The following is a 13,886-nucleotide window of genomic DNA, read 5'->3' on the forward strand; positions in this document are numbered from 1 at the left end:
CATGAGTTCAAGCCCCACGCTGGGTGTAGAGCCTACTTAAAAACAAAACAAAACAAAAAGCTTTCCAGCTGGTATCAAACTTGAAAAAGACAAAACCTAACATGAGGGGCTTAAGAATGACCTTATTTGTGGTGATGGAATTTTCTGATGGGGATACTGCAACCAGTGCCCTATCTGCTCTTCTATAAACCCAGCCTGGACGCTTTCCTGAAGCACCCAGGGAGGTGCTTAGGGAAATAGCACTGCCCGGTCTCCACATTTGTGTGGGCTAAGCCCTGACTAAGCTTTCACAGTGCATACTATTTATCAAACAGTACAGTTTGCTGTTATATCTGTCAAGAATACTGAACTTCTGTTTTTTGGAATTATTAATATAAATAGCAATTTTATTGTAAATTACATTAATAAATTTGAATCAGGTATACTATTCAAATGAATTACTACTCAAGCTAAACATTCATTGATTTGTGTTCTGCTGGGATTATGCTTGGGTATGCATGTTTTGCTTTATTTTTTAAACTAGACATAAAAAGATGATCAGCAAAATCAGAAGATTGTGAGCTGTTTACATCTGAGGTAATAATATGGTGTGTCGTGGTGGTACAAAGCAGGTGTGTGTTTGCAATAAAATAGACACCTGAACGAAAGATAAATTGCATGTTATGACAAAGTAGATGCAAATAGTTGTAATATCCGAGTGCTATTGAGTGTGTTTAAATTATGTTAGCCGTTTTTTTAAGTACAGTTCAACTTTCTCATTGTCTATCCTTTGGATAGAATACTTGTGAAATGTTGAATCTCAAGTATATTCGCAAAGTTTCATTGTGTCACTCTTACACAATAAATGACAAGCTCACTGGCCACCTTCCATTGCAGGAGAAGAATCCTGAAGCCTCTTCGCATTATCTAGATTTTCATTTTCTATTTTATGGAAAAAAATAGAAAATCTAAAGATATTGACCATCTGAGATAATGTGACAGATTTACTAGACTTTACGGCTGCCCCAGGTTCTTGAGACCATTTCTTGAAACAACACTGTTTCCGGGGTTGTAATATACACCTTATGTACTTTACACACAGTGTAAGCCTCATAAAGATCTTCCTGAGGTTGATGTGTTGGTGTCATTTTATAGAAGAGGAAACTGAAGCTCTGAGAAGTTACCTGCTTGAGATTATAGACCAGCTAGATGATAAAGCTGGGATTGAACCCAGGCTTGCCTGACTGTACTCCATTCTGCCTGCTCTGGGGCCATCACCCCATCGTGGGTGTACCTCCTCATTACAAACTCAGACTGCTTATCTACTATAGCAGGTCTCAAACTGTATTGTCCCATGACCCTTCACATTCTTAAAAATTGTGGAGAGTTCCAAAGAACTTTTTCATGGGTTATGTCTATCTAGACTTAAACCATGTTAGAAATTAAAAAAGAAATTTTAAAGACTTGTTATTAAATCATTTAAAAAATGAACCCATTGATGATAGCATAAAAACATATTTTTATGAAGAATATTTTCTAGTTTAAAAATATTTTAGTGAGAAGAGGGGTGGCATTGTTTTGTATTTTTATAAATCTCTTTAATTTCTGGTTTAATAGAGAAAACAGTTTTCCTATCTGCTTCTGCATTCAGTGAGTTGCATTGTTGTTTTGGTTGAGCTATATGAAGAAGAAAATCCAGACACATACACATACGTAGTTAGAAAAGGGAGATGTATTTTAGAAGACTTTTCAGATGATTGGGTCATTCTTTTTTGATACTATACCAAAACAAGTGGAAGTTTCTTAAAGGTTAGTTGCACTGTAGAATCTGAAACCATATCAGTGAACATTTTGTACTCTGTTACATCAACATCCATATGTCTGTCTTGCCTTTTACTCATGCATGATGTTCTAACATCATTTGACAAATGTTGATTCAATGAGTTATACAGATCTTCCAGGTGTTCACCTATTTCTTGATAGATTATTTTATTTTTTTTATTTTTATTTTTTTATTTTTTTAAAGATTTTATTTATTTATTTGACAGAGAGAGACACAGCGAGAGAGGGAACACAAGCAGGGGGAGTGGGAGAGGGAGAAGCAGGCTTCCCGCAGAGCAGGGAGCCCGATGCGGGGCTCGATCCCAGGACCCTGGGATCATGATCTGAGCCGAAGGCAGACGCTTAACGACTGAGCCACCCAGGCGCCCCTTGATAGATTATTTTAAAAATCAAATTTGCTATTATCGCCACTGATCTCATCAGAAAAGTCTTTAAGTATTGGGAAACTGTTGAGCTCCCATTGGTAGAGAGAGATTTTCCAAAATCTGATTTTCACTTGAAAACTTGAATTTTACCACAAATATGATCAGTTGTTTTCTTTGAGGTGAGAGGTTCACTTTGTGTATTTTTGAGAAAATGTCTGACAGATACCCAAGTCTCATAAGCATCTTTTTCCCCTCAGTTTTTTAAGTAGAAACAGAGCTCTGTGAACAGACAGTTCACAACTCGATCACAAGTGCTTTTCCTCAAGACGTGTTTCATTCGGTGTGTGGCAGAGGTGCTGGTGTGTACTTCCTCCGTAGTTACGCTAGAAGAGTAAAAAGATGTGTACTCAGGTCCCAAAAAGAATGAAATTAATGCTTTCTATTGCTGCATCAGAACATTCTTGAGTGAAGCTTTTCTCTTTTCCTCTTTTCTTTTTTTCTTTTTCTTCTTGCTGTGAGTGTGTGCCAGTGAAGAATACAATGACTGCTCGTTTGGTGCTTGATTCTCTTAATTTTCGTGCTAAGGCACTAGCAGTTTTAGTCACCATTGCTTTTTCTTTTCTTTTCTTTTCTTTTTTTTAAGTAGAGCATGGAGCCCAGTTCCCAGGCTTGAACTCAAGACCTGAGATCAAGACCTGAGCTGAGGTCAGGAGTCAGATGCTTAACCACCTGAGCCACCCAGGCGCCCCTAGTCACCATTGCTTTTATACCCTCAGTGCAAATATCACCACAGTAAGAAAGCAAATAACACCTTAGTGGCAAAACTTTTTGACTCTCTGCACCTCTAAAAGCATCTACAGACCACAGTTTGAGAATTGCTGATCTAGTATGTGATAGAAATATAAGAATATTTGTAAGATACAAAGGAATGTATTGTGAGCTTGAGTCATCTGTTCCTCCGCAAGGTGTGCGTTGCTCAACATCTATAAGTTGTGTTCAGAAGTTGGACAAAATGCCACAGAAAGGACATGTGGGTGGCTCAGCCGGTTAAGTGTCTGCCTTCGGCTCAGGTCATGATCCCAGGGTGCTGGGATCGAGCCCCGCGTTGGGTTCCTTTCTCAGCAGGGAGTCTGCTTCTCTCTCTCCCTCTGTGCCTCCTCCCTGCTAGTTCTCTCTCTCTCACATAAATAAATAAAATCTTAAAAAACAAAACAAAACACAGAAAGAGGATCAAAAACTGCTATTTGAAATGCCCTGAATATGATGCATAGACTTATAATACCTTTTTAAATGCATCTGATACAGTATTTTATGAAGGTACCTAACTTTTTGTGAGAAATAGTTAATTTTCTCTGTCTGAAGCCCAGCGTTTGGTGCAGAGGTAAAGCCGAAGCCACCCAGTGACGGTAGGTAGATCCATGGGTCCCTGTGGGGATCCTGTATTAGAATGTTGCTTTCTCCACATTTTCATCAGGAGTGGTATGAAGATGAAATAGATAAAACCTAGAAGGCCAGGGAAGATGTATTTCCTGTGGAGCAATTAGTAAAGCTACTTACTAATCTAATGAAGAGGATTTGATAGACTGTGTAATAATTTTTTTAAACTTTTATTTATTAAGTAATCTCTACCCCCCGATGGGGCTGAACTCATGACCTGGAGATCGAGAGTTGCGTACTCTACCAAAGGATCCAGCCAGGCACCCTGACTATATAAAATTTTTTAAGTTACTGGGGCGCCTGGGTGGCTAGTCGATTGGGCGTCTGCCTTCAGCTCAGGTCATGATCTCTGGGTCCTGGAATCCAGTCCTGGGTTCAGCGGGGAGCCTGCTTCTCCCTCTCCCCCACCCCTGCTCGTGCTCTCTCTCTCTCTCTCTTTCTCTCTCAAATAAATAAAATCTTAAAAAAAAATTTAAGTTATTAATGATAGAGCAATTGGTGATGAATCACAGGAACTTCTTACAATGTGTGGGATTGTGGAGGAGGGGCTGGGATTCAGGGACTTGAGTTCTAGTCAGGATTCTTCCATTAACTGACTAGATGGCCTGGCTAAATTCTTCAGTTGAATAGAGCTTTAATTTCCTTCTCTGTAAAATTATGGGATTGCACTAAATCTTAAAGATTGTTGTAACTTCAGGAATCAGGTACCGTCAGATACATGAAACACATAAATAAATTATCTAGAGTTTTCAATTCCCCCCCCCCACTTTTTTTTTTTAACTGCATTTAAAGATTCTTTAAAAAATAAAGCACAGATTCATTAGAAATTACTATTAGGTGCATATGTTATTGCCTCCGGGCCTGCTCTGATATCATCCTTAACCTTCTCTGGTCCAAAAGGCATATAAAATAGTATATTATGTTGCTTTAGTGGTGTTTTGATTATGTCAATGAAAAAATAAATTCCTAGAGGATAAGAGAGACTGACGGTTCCATTAAACAAGCGTTTTACATTATATTTAGACTGGTATGCTGTAGGGAGGTTGAGGTGTCTTGGGACACAGATCTGATTTGCCACTCTTTCCTCTTGACTAGGTAGTTACAAACTTCCTCAAAAGAATAGTGATAAACCAAGCTAAAACCCTGTGTGTGTGTGTGTGTGTGTGTGTGTGTGTGTGTGTGTGTGTGTATGAGTGTAAGTGTGCCCTAGGTTCTAAGCCTAATACTTACATAGTAGTAGCTAAGAATTTTGTTTTTAATTTTCGAAAAGACCACCTGAGGTGAAATCTGATTTGCTTTCCTCTGGTAATTTATATGCAGATTAAACCTTGAAAAGCACTGAGGAGATTTGGCTGTGGTTCTTCATTGGTTGTCTTGTTTTTTTTTTTTAAGATTTTATTTATTTATTTGAGAGAGAGAGCTAGAGTGCACGCACCAACAGGAGGAGGGGCAGAGGGAAAAGCAGACTCCCCGCTGAGCAAGGAGCCTGACTTTGGGCTCACCAGGACCCCAGAATCATGACCTGAGCCAAAGGCAGACGTTTAACCGAATGAGCCACCCAGGCATCTCTCATTGGTTGTCTTAAAATTTTGTTTTGTAACATATTAGCATAGTTTTTCTTTGGGGTCTCTGGGTGACATTTGGATCACACTTCAAATCTAAGTAGATATAATATCCTTGAACTATCTACCTTTTTGTGTTTTGGAGCACATTCATAAACACACAGAGACCTTCCTTATCTTTATTTAGAATGCATGTTATAATTGTATACATATAACTAGTTTGTCCTTAGATAATACCTGTACCTTTTCTTTATTTAGAGATACCATATCTGTTTTTTGTTTCAGTTTTCTGTTAAAATGCCTTTTTCTCCCCCCTCTTAAAAAGAACAAACAACTCTATTATAAGACTATAGTTAGAGTTTGGGGTTTTGTTTTATTTTCGGCATGTTTCTCCCCAAGGGACACCGCCTTTCTGTTTCAGACAGGTGCAGAAACAGACAACTATGATGCTAGAGCTTTCCAGCCTCCTCCTCACCCCTCATCAGACTCCATTCATTGAGAAGGGCCTTCATAGGTGGGGGGATCCTTTGAAAAGGGTATACTCTTAATGGTTAACGTGATTTGTTCACAAAGAGTTCATCAGTAGACCCTCAGTGTAGTGTTTTTATTAAGAGAAGATCCATAATCTCTCTTAAAGATTCTCTAATTTACACTGAAAGATGTCTGGTCATTTTGCATTTTTTTCATTTGTACATAAACCAGCACATTTTAAGCCTGGATCTGTCATTGAATATTGCGATTTATTTGGAAAAGTCACTGTCATTTGAGTCACGTAGCAAGGCAATATGTAAATAATTGCTTAGGTTAATTGCTTTTCTTTTAATTATAAGAAATGAAACAGTGCTTTGATTTCATTTTGTTCTATTAATTCCTTAGCATGGCTGAAAGCGTTGCTGTGAACTAAACCAGTTTACTCTAGCATGCATGTTGCCAAGTGAGAAATTGATTTGACCTTATTTTTTAGGAAATTGACTTCGCATGCATATTATCTACTTCATGAATGTATAATGATCTAAATGAAGGGAGAGAAGTTACTAAAATCTGTGTTTTCATCCTGAATGTGAAAAGTATGCTTAAAAGTTAGTCTGATAGTTTTCCTTGAGGTATTTTGTTCTATAGGTTGATGATAGGTTGAGGAAAGAAAGAATGAAATAGTTACTATCTCCTTGGCATCTCACTGTTCTCGGGTGTTAATTCACAATCTTTGATGACAATAAATAACCAAATTGCTTCAGGATTTGTTTTTTCTTCAGCATTTCCTTTATAAAAAATAAAAAACTAAAAAAAAAAGTCTACATTTCCTGTTAAGCAGGTCACATGGGATGCCTTCTCTAATAGCCAGATCTACTGAAAGATCTTATAATCCCTCATGTTAGATCTAAGGAGTTGTTAACCAGGCCCCCTTCCTTAGTCTGTGAGGTATGATTCCTAGGAACACTTTATTTTCAGGAAAAAGCTTTCTTTATTCTCCCCATCATGGTAATTTCAGGGTTTTCAGGGAAATAAAGTTTTTCCTTAGCACAGTGCTGGAACATTTTTTTTCTCTTCACATCACCAATAGTCAATTCTGGCATCTTGTCATCTAGTCACTTACTGGTTTTTGTTTAGGTTACCATTTTATGTCCCATACACAGTGTATCATTTTTAAAGAAATAAAATATACAAAACTATGCCTGTTAACTTTAATATTGTTCATCTTTGTGATCAATAAAGTACAGAACTTCTATATGATAAAGGAGAATTTTAGGGTTGATAGAGATTTCTGGTAAATCAAGACTGGTAACAGTTTGATGTATTTAATTCTTACATTGAATTCATCTTTATTTGGCTTTGAGGCTTTGTTTTTAAATGGGTGTTATAAATCCAGGTTGGGAAAGAAATAATTGATATGGCATAGTTAAGCTTTCTGCTTTCTCCTTGAATTTACTTTTGGAGAAGCTATTTAAATTCTAAAAGCTTTTTTGCAATTTTTGAAATTTGGTGTTCATGAACCATAGTTACTTTCTGAAGTTACCTTATTGAGAATAAAGGAAGGTTCATGATGAATTTATAACTACTCAGATGAAGAGTTTATATTTTTGTTTTAAACATTTTTCTTTAATAAATATGCATATATATGCATATACACATGAATTTCATTAGAGGTTCAAAGTAGCATTACATATACATAACAACTTTTGTTTGATTAGTACTTTATAGTGTGTAAAGTGATACCAAACCCATTCTTATTTAATCCTTACATAACCTTGTAAAATATTCTTTTTAAATGTTTTAATGTTTTTTGTTTGTTTTAGAGAGAGAGTGCACGTGAGTGGGGGGTGGGGATCCTAAGCAAGTTCCACGCCCAGCCTGGAGCCCAACTCAAGGCTTGATCTCCAGACTCTGAGATCGTAACCTGAGCCGAAATCAAGAGTCAGACACTTAACCTACTGAGCCACCCAGGTGCCCCGTAAAATAAATATTCTTATTAGCCCCTGTTTTTCAGATGACAAAATTGGGGCTCAAAATGTGTCAGAGATCTGTCTGATGTAATAAAGCCAAGACTCAACCCTAGATCTTTGGACTTAGCCCTTGCCCTCTTTCTGATGCTTCATGCTTTTTTTGTTGTTGTTTTGTTTTTGCATAGTCTTAAAAAATCTCCCATCATCCAAGTATTTATTCATTACAAGGGAAAAATAGTTATTGTACAGTGGGGAAACTTGGCAGACCCCAGACATCTCCTTAACCAAGTGATCAAGGTTAACATCAACAAAAATAAGACTTATCAGATATAATGCACTGAGGAGGGCACAACATCACTCCTGTGGTTTTCTTGCCAAAAATGTATAACCTCAATCTAATCACGAAAAACCACTGGGCAAAATCACATTTAGGGACATTCTACAAAATACCTGACTAGTGCTCTTCAAAAGCCTTAAGGTCTAAGGCTTTGAACAACAAAGCAAGACTGAGGAACTGTCACAGATTGAAGGAAACAGAAAAATATGATAATACAATATGTAACCCTAGACTGGATCCTGACTAGAAAAAGGACATTAATGAAAATACTTGGGAAATTCGAATACAGTCTGTAATTTAGTTAATGGCATTCTTCCAATTTCTAAATTTCAAGATGGTAACATTAGGGGAAGCTAGATGAAAGGTTTATAGAAACTATTTGCACTATTTTTGCCACTTTTCTGTCAGCCTAAAATTATTTCAAATTACAATTTTAAAAAAATCCATACATTGGGGGAAAATTCCCAAGAGTTCCTTTTCCGACAGTCTTTCATAAAGAAAGAATCTGAAATACAAAAGATGTCATCATAGTGTTATTCATAATTTTAAAATTTAGAAACAACCTTTATGTTCCTAAAAAGGTTGCTGGTTAATAAATTATGATCTCTGGGCTCTTGGATTTAAACAGAACCTGTGCACTGTTGACACCCCAAATATACATCTGTGCCGGTAGACCTGAAGGCTGGCTTCACATCTATACATAGAGGAAGGTCTAAAAGTCACATCAAATTAGTATCTGCCACCTCAACCTCAGTCTTCCCTGTGGCTTAGCTGAAACCTACAAGTCATCCTTGAGTTCCTTTCATATCCTTGTCTTCCAGGCTGCTCCATTAACAAGTCCCTTTGCTCTTCCTCCAAAACATACCATTAATCCATTTACTCTCTCCAGCACCATTGCTCCTCGTGATGCAAGCTCCTACCACCTCCCTTGGACCACTGCACAGGCCTCCCAATTGCTCCCCTGTTTCATCTATTGTCTGCTGTCATCACTGTCCATGCTGCCATCTGAATGATGTTAAAAGAATACGTCAACCTGTTCCTCCTCTGCCTAAAGCCCTCCAATGGTTCCCTATTACGTGTAAAATAAGGTTCAACTTGCTTACCATTCCCTGCTGGGTCTTACAAGAGCTGGCCAGGCTTTGAGCTCTGGGCCTGTCCCTCATCCTCTCTCCTCCTCTCTCCTGTGTTCTGGCCAGAGTAGCTTCATTCAGTATCTTAAACAACAGTGCTTCATGCTTTTTGAAATACATCAGTACTTACCCATGTATTTGTGTTTTCTATAATAGTAATTATAATTCTTAATGTGCTTTATCCAGAATAATTGCTGAAAGACATCATGTATAGAGCAGACTTAGCTTGCTGCTCAGCATATTGTGAGCATTTAATGCCTCTTAAACATCCCTAGTGGGAGAGTCAGAGGTACCTGAACTGAACACATCCCAAACGGAACTCCTCTTTAATGGGGTGGGAGTCTGGCAGGACTGTGCACTGGGGTACAGCAGTGCCCAAGATACATGAGATCCTTGCCCTCGTGGAACTCATGTGGCATCATGTGGAGCCAGCTGGGAACACAGATATAGAATAATTACAGTGTAAATAATGTAGTTGAGTTGTGGAAACGGCCACATGGAAGGGTTGAACTAAGAGATTTAGCAAGGAGGCCTGACCCACCTAGATAGGAGGCCAGAGAAGCCTTCTCAGAAGAGACGATGTTTACAACTGAGATCCCATGAGGAGAAGGAGCTGCCCAGGCAAGAGACGGGTAGAGCCGCAGGGAAAGACTGCTCTGGGAGAGGAGATGGTCTGTGTGGAGGCCTTGCGGTGGGAATTATCGGAGTATGGCAATAAGAGTGAGGGCTGGGGGATAGCAGGAGAGATGAGGCTACTGAGGGAGGCCGGGGCCAGCTGATACAGGGCCTAGCAAGCTGTGTTGAGCATTTTGGATTTTATCCTAAGCCATCGGAAACCAATGAAGGATTTTAAGTGGGAGAGATTCCTCCACAGTCAAAATGGAAAGGGTTTCTTGACATTCTTTTTTGCTTTGAGACTTTCCATGAGACTCTGATAAAGCAAATCGTTGTCTCAGTGAGGCATTTGTATTACAAGCCAGTTATCGCTAACTGTGGAAGTATTTATATTTATAAACACCAACTAGCCAATTGGGGAAACCTGGAAGAAAATAGGAAAATTCCTAAAATTCTACTAAAACCAATCTCTTGAAGCACTTTTTTCTCTGACTTACCAACTTTCCTGGAATTTTTAAATGTTAGAGTTCTAGAAGTTTGGGTGTAGGTCGCCTTCTCACCCTATTCTCTTTCAAGGGGATTGTGTCTCTGTTCCTATGACAGCAGTAATTCTAATTTTTCTCTTCCGCCCAGACCTCTCCTCTGAGCAGCAGACCTGTACAGGCAAAGGCCTCCTTAACATCTCTGCCTGGAGAGCTCTCAGTCACTCGGAACTCATCATATGTAAACACACTCCTGTTCTTCCTCTCTGTACCTGTTCCTAAGTCACTCCTAAATCCTCCTTTGGTCTTAGTTTAATTCCAGAGAATGTCAAAATCCCTTTCTGTTTTGACTGTGGAAGAGCTGGGGCAATAGGTATAGGAGTGGAGAAAAGCAGGAGGCCTATGGATCCCCAGAGTGGTAGAAACATCAGTAGTCTGGGGACCAAAAGACACACCTTTTAAAATAGCCGTGGAGGGGCGCCTGGGTGTCTCAGTCAGTTAAGCGTCTGACTTTGGCTCAGGTCATGATCTCAGGGTCCTGGGATTGAGCCCCGTGTTGGGCTCCACACTCAGCGGGGAGTCTGCTTCTCCCTCTCCCTCTGCCCCTTCTCTCCACTTGTGCTAGCTCTCTTTCTGTCTCTCTCAAATAAATAAATAAAATCTTTTAAAAAAAAATAGCCATGGAGACTGAATTTGAGGATCAAGTACAGTAAGTTAATGTGGGGAGTTTTGTAGAACGCTGTAATGTTAGTTTTTGTCCAAGGTCACATAGCAAGTGGCATGCAGAGTCAGGGACCCAGGAATGAGGCAGGATGAGGTGCGCTCATCACCCTGTGCACACGGCTCCATTTCATACGTTGGATGCCTGCTGTTTCCCCATGTTAGCAAAACAGCTAGCGTGGCCAGGAAAGTAATTGTTCAGGGAAAAGGGGATTTCCACATAATAAAAAAGCCAACAATTTAACACTTCCAATGGAATGTTTTTCTTGTATTTTACATCTTCCCAGTGTTCGTGAATTTTATCTTTTTATTCTTTGAGATCATCGTTGGAAGCATCAACTGTTGTGTTATTCTAGAAATGCTTGGAGTTCTTGAGGTGGGACAGAGATTGTATGCCTCTTTAGTGAATATTCTAGAATAGTTTTTTTCTGTCCTTTCCCTTATAGTCTGTGTTCATTCTTCCTTATCTGTACTATTGACAAGTCTGAGTCTTACCACACGCTTTTTATAAGTCCCTTCCCTGCCCTCCTTTTAACTTTATTGCTTCTTAGCTTGTACTTGGGACTTGGCTTTTGTAGTTCTCAGGGCCAGCGTGTTCTTTTTCCCTCTTTCCTGGTTGGATGCAACTCTTTGGATTTGAAAGGGTTTAATGTCTTAAGTCACTACTTGAGAAAATAACAGTGTATGCAAATCTAGCTTCCAAAGCTACAGGAGGGAAAGTTCTTATTTATAGAAAAACTCTCACTGATAAATGCAGGAAGAATATAGAATTAGAGTCATTGTTTTATTCCCTTTATTGAAATAATAGGTCATCAGTTATGAAAAGTTGATGGAACACTTTAAAATGGAGAGATCAGGCTGACTCCCCCAAATCTACTAATTAATAGTAACAAATATGACATAGCACAGGGGTTGGCAAACTTTTTCTGTAAAGGGCTAGACAGTAAATATCTTGGGCTTTGTGGGCCAGATGGTCTATGTAGTTGTGGGGAAAAGCAGTCATAGACAATACATAAATAAATGGGTGTGACTGTGGCCCTAGAAGCCTTTACCTATAAAAACAGGCAATGGGTACAGGTCTGTGATTCAACAGTCTCAAAAAAAAAAAAAAAGAAAAACAGGCAGTGGGTCAGGTTTGGCTTGTAAACTGTAGCTTACTGGCCTTCAATGTAATAGGAAGTATGTAGCGCCACCTATGAAGTAGTCTTATAAGAAAACCAAACCTGCATCAGATCAAAGCTCCAGGTTTAATCACACACTTTTCAGAAAACACAGGGGATAAAGGAACAAGTTAAATGACATGCAAAACAGATTGTGGGACATTCTATAGGATAAATAATAATCTGGTTTCTCAAGCAAATCAGTGCGTGAAAAAGGAAATAAAGGGGCTCCTATGGGGGAAAAAAGAATCAAATGTAGTATGTGGAGTTTGAATTCCTTGTTGGAGCAAACCAATTGTATATCTTTGAGACAATCAGGGAAGTTTATTTTATTTTATTTTTAAGATTTTATTTATTTATTTAATTGACACAGAGAGAGAGAGAGACAGCGTGAGAGGGACTCAAGCAGGGGGAGTGGGAGAGGGAGAAGCAGGCTTCCGGCCGAGCAGGGAGCCCGATGCGGGGCTCGATCCCAGGACCCTGGGATCATGACCTGAGCTGAAGGCAGTCGCTTAACCAACTGAGCCACCCAGGCGCCCCAGGGAAGTTTAAATATTAGATGATTTTAAGGAATTACTCTCAATTCTGTTAGATGTGATATTAGCATGGTAGTTACTTTTCAGCAATGAATACTGAAGTATTTATAGGTGAAATGGCATGGTGTCTGGGATTTACTTTAAAACATTCTAGTAAACAAATATATGTCGTGGGTGGATGGAGGACAGATGAAACAATTAGCAAAATTTAATAATTGTTGAAACTGAATGATAGATTCATGAGGTTTTCTTAGTCTCTTTATACTTTATATGTTTCAAAATGTTCAGAATAAGTTAAAATAAAGTTGAATATACCCCAAAAAGTATACGTGTCAATGGTGGGGGTGGGGGTACATAGAAAAAGAAGGAAGAACCAAATTTAAAAAATATATTTTATACAGTTAGAAGAATTTTTGTTTTTATTGCTGGTTATATTCATTTTAGTAGTAGCACATCCTACATTTTCTCAGTTGAAGTTCCTTCTGTCACTTGGCAATAGAATTCTTATATTCACATTCTAATTTCAAATAGCGCTCCCTGATTACATGTGCCACTGGTATTCATTATGCAATTTAGGTTTTGTTCAGAAATAGAAATTGAATTATTTTACCAGACTGCTTTGTGATTGCATGGATAAAGATCTTGATTGGCTCTTTGGCCCTGAGTTTGCCAACCAATGTGAAAACCTTTTATTTTAAAATTATGAACAGGAAAAAAACAAATGGAGGAGGAAAAAAAAACCGCATAAAATAACAATTTATATTTTTAAAAAAATGACTGATAGAGGAAGCAAGTCACGCAATTAGTCTGAGAGGCAGAGCAGCGAATCAGAACAAACAGCTGCTCACAGAGACGAATCAGTGGAATGTGAAAATGCATCGCATCACCGTAACCTTACATTTTTTCTACCAAGAGATTTGCAGCTGACTCTCCGAGTGACTCATTCCTGTGCTGGGCGGGTGAGGTAATGCTCTGGTGAGGGCTGATGTCATCTCACTACCTGAACTGCATGCATATAGCATTTCTTGTGGTTCTCAAGGAAAAGCACCATCTGCTTTCACATACGCTGCCTGAAAGACTTCACAAAGATTGGTGCAAGGTTAGCAGCCGAGGGGATGACTCATAAGCAGCCAATTAGCGAAGAGCAGCTATTTCAAAGTGAGCTTTTAAAATCAGAATGCAGAAATACGACATGATGATTAAGTATTGAATCATAATGCTTTTTTGTTGTTTCGGGTTTTGCACTTTTCTCACTGAGTTCATGCTGTTGAAGATTTCAC

At 38.8% G+C, this 13,886-nt stretch overlaps 1 protein-coding gene across 1 annotated transcript in view; it reads left to right on the forward strand.

The window, feature by feature from the left end:
* EIF2AK3 (eukaryotic translation initiation factor 2 alpha kinase 3) overlaps positions 1-13,886 on the forward strand; it is a 67,891-nt gene that overhangs the window by 13,816 nt on the left and 40,189 nt on the right. The gene's annotated exons all lie outside the window — the stretch shown is intronic.

The sequence above is a fragment of the Halichoerus grypus genome, chromosome 10 (genome assembly GCF_964656455.1).
Source record: "Halichoerus grypus chromosome 10, mHalGry1.hap1.1, whole genome shotgun sequence".
NCBI lineage: Eukaryota > Metazoa > Chordata > Mammalia > Carnivora > Phocidae > Halichoerus > Halichoerus grypus.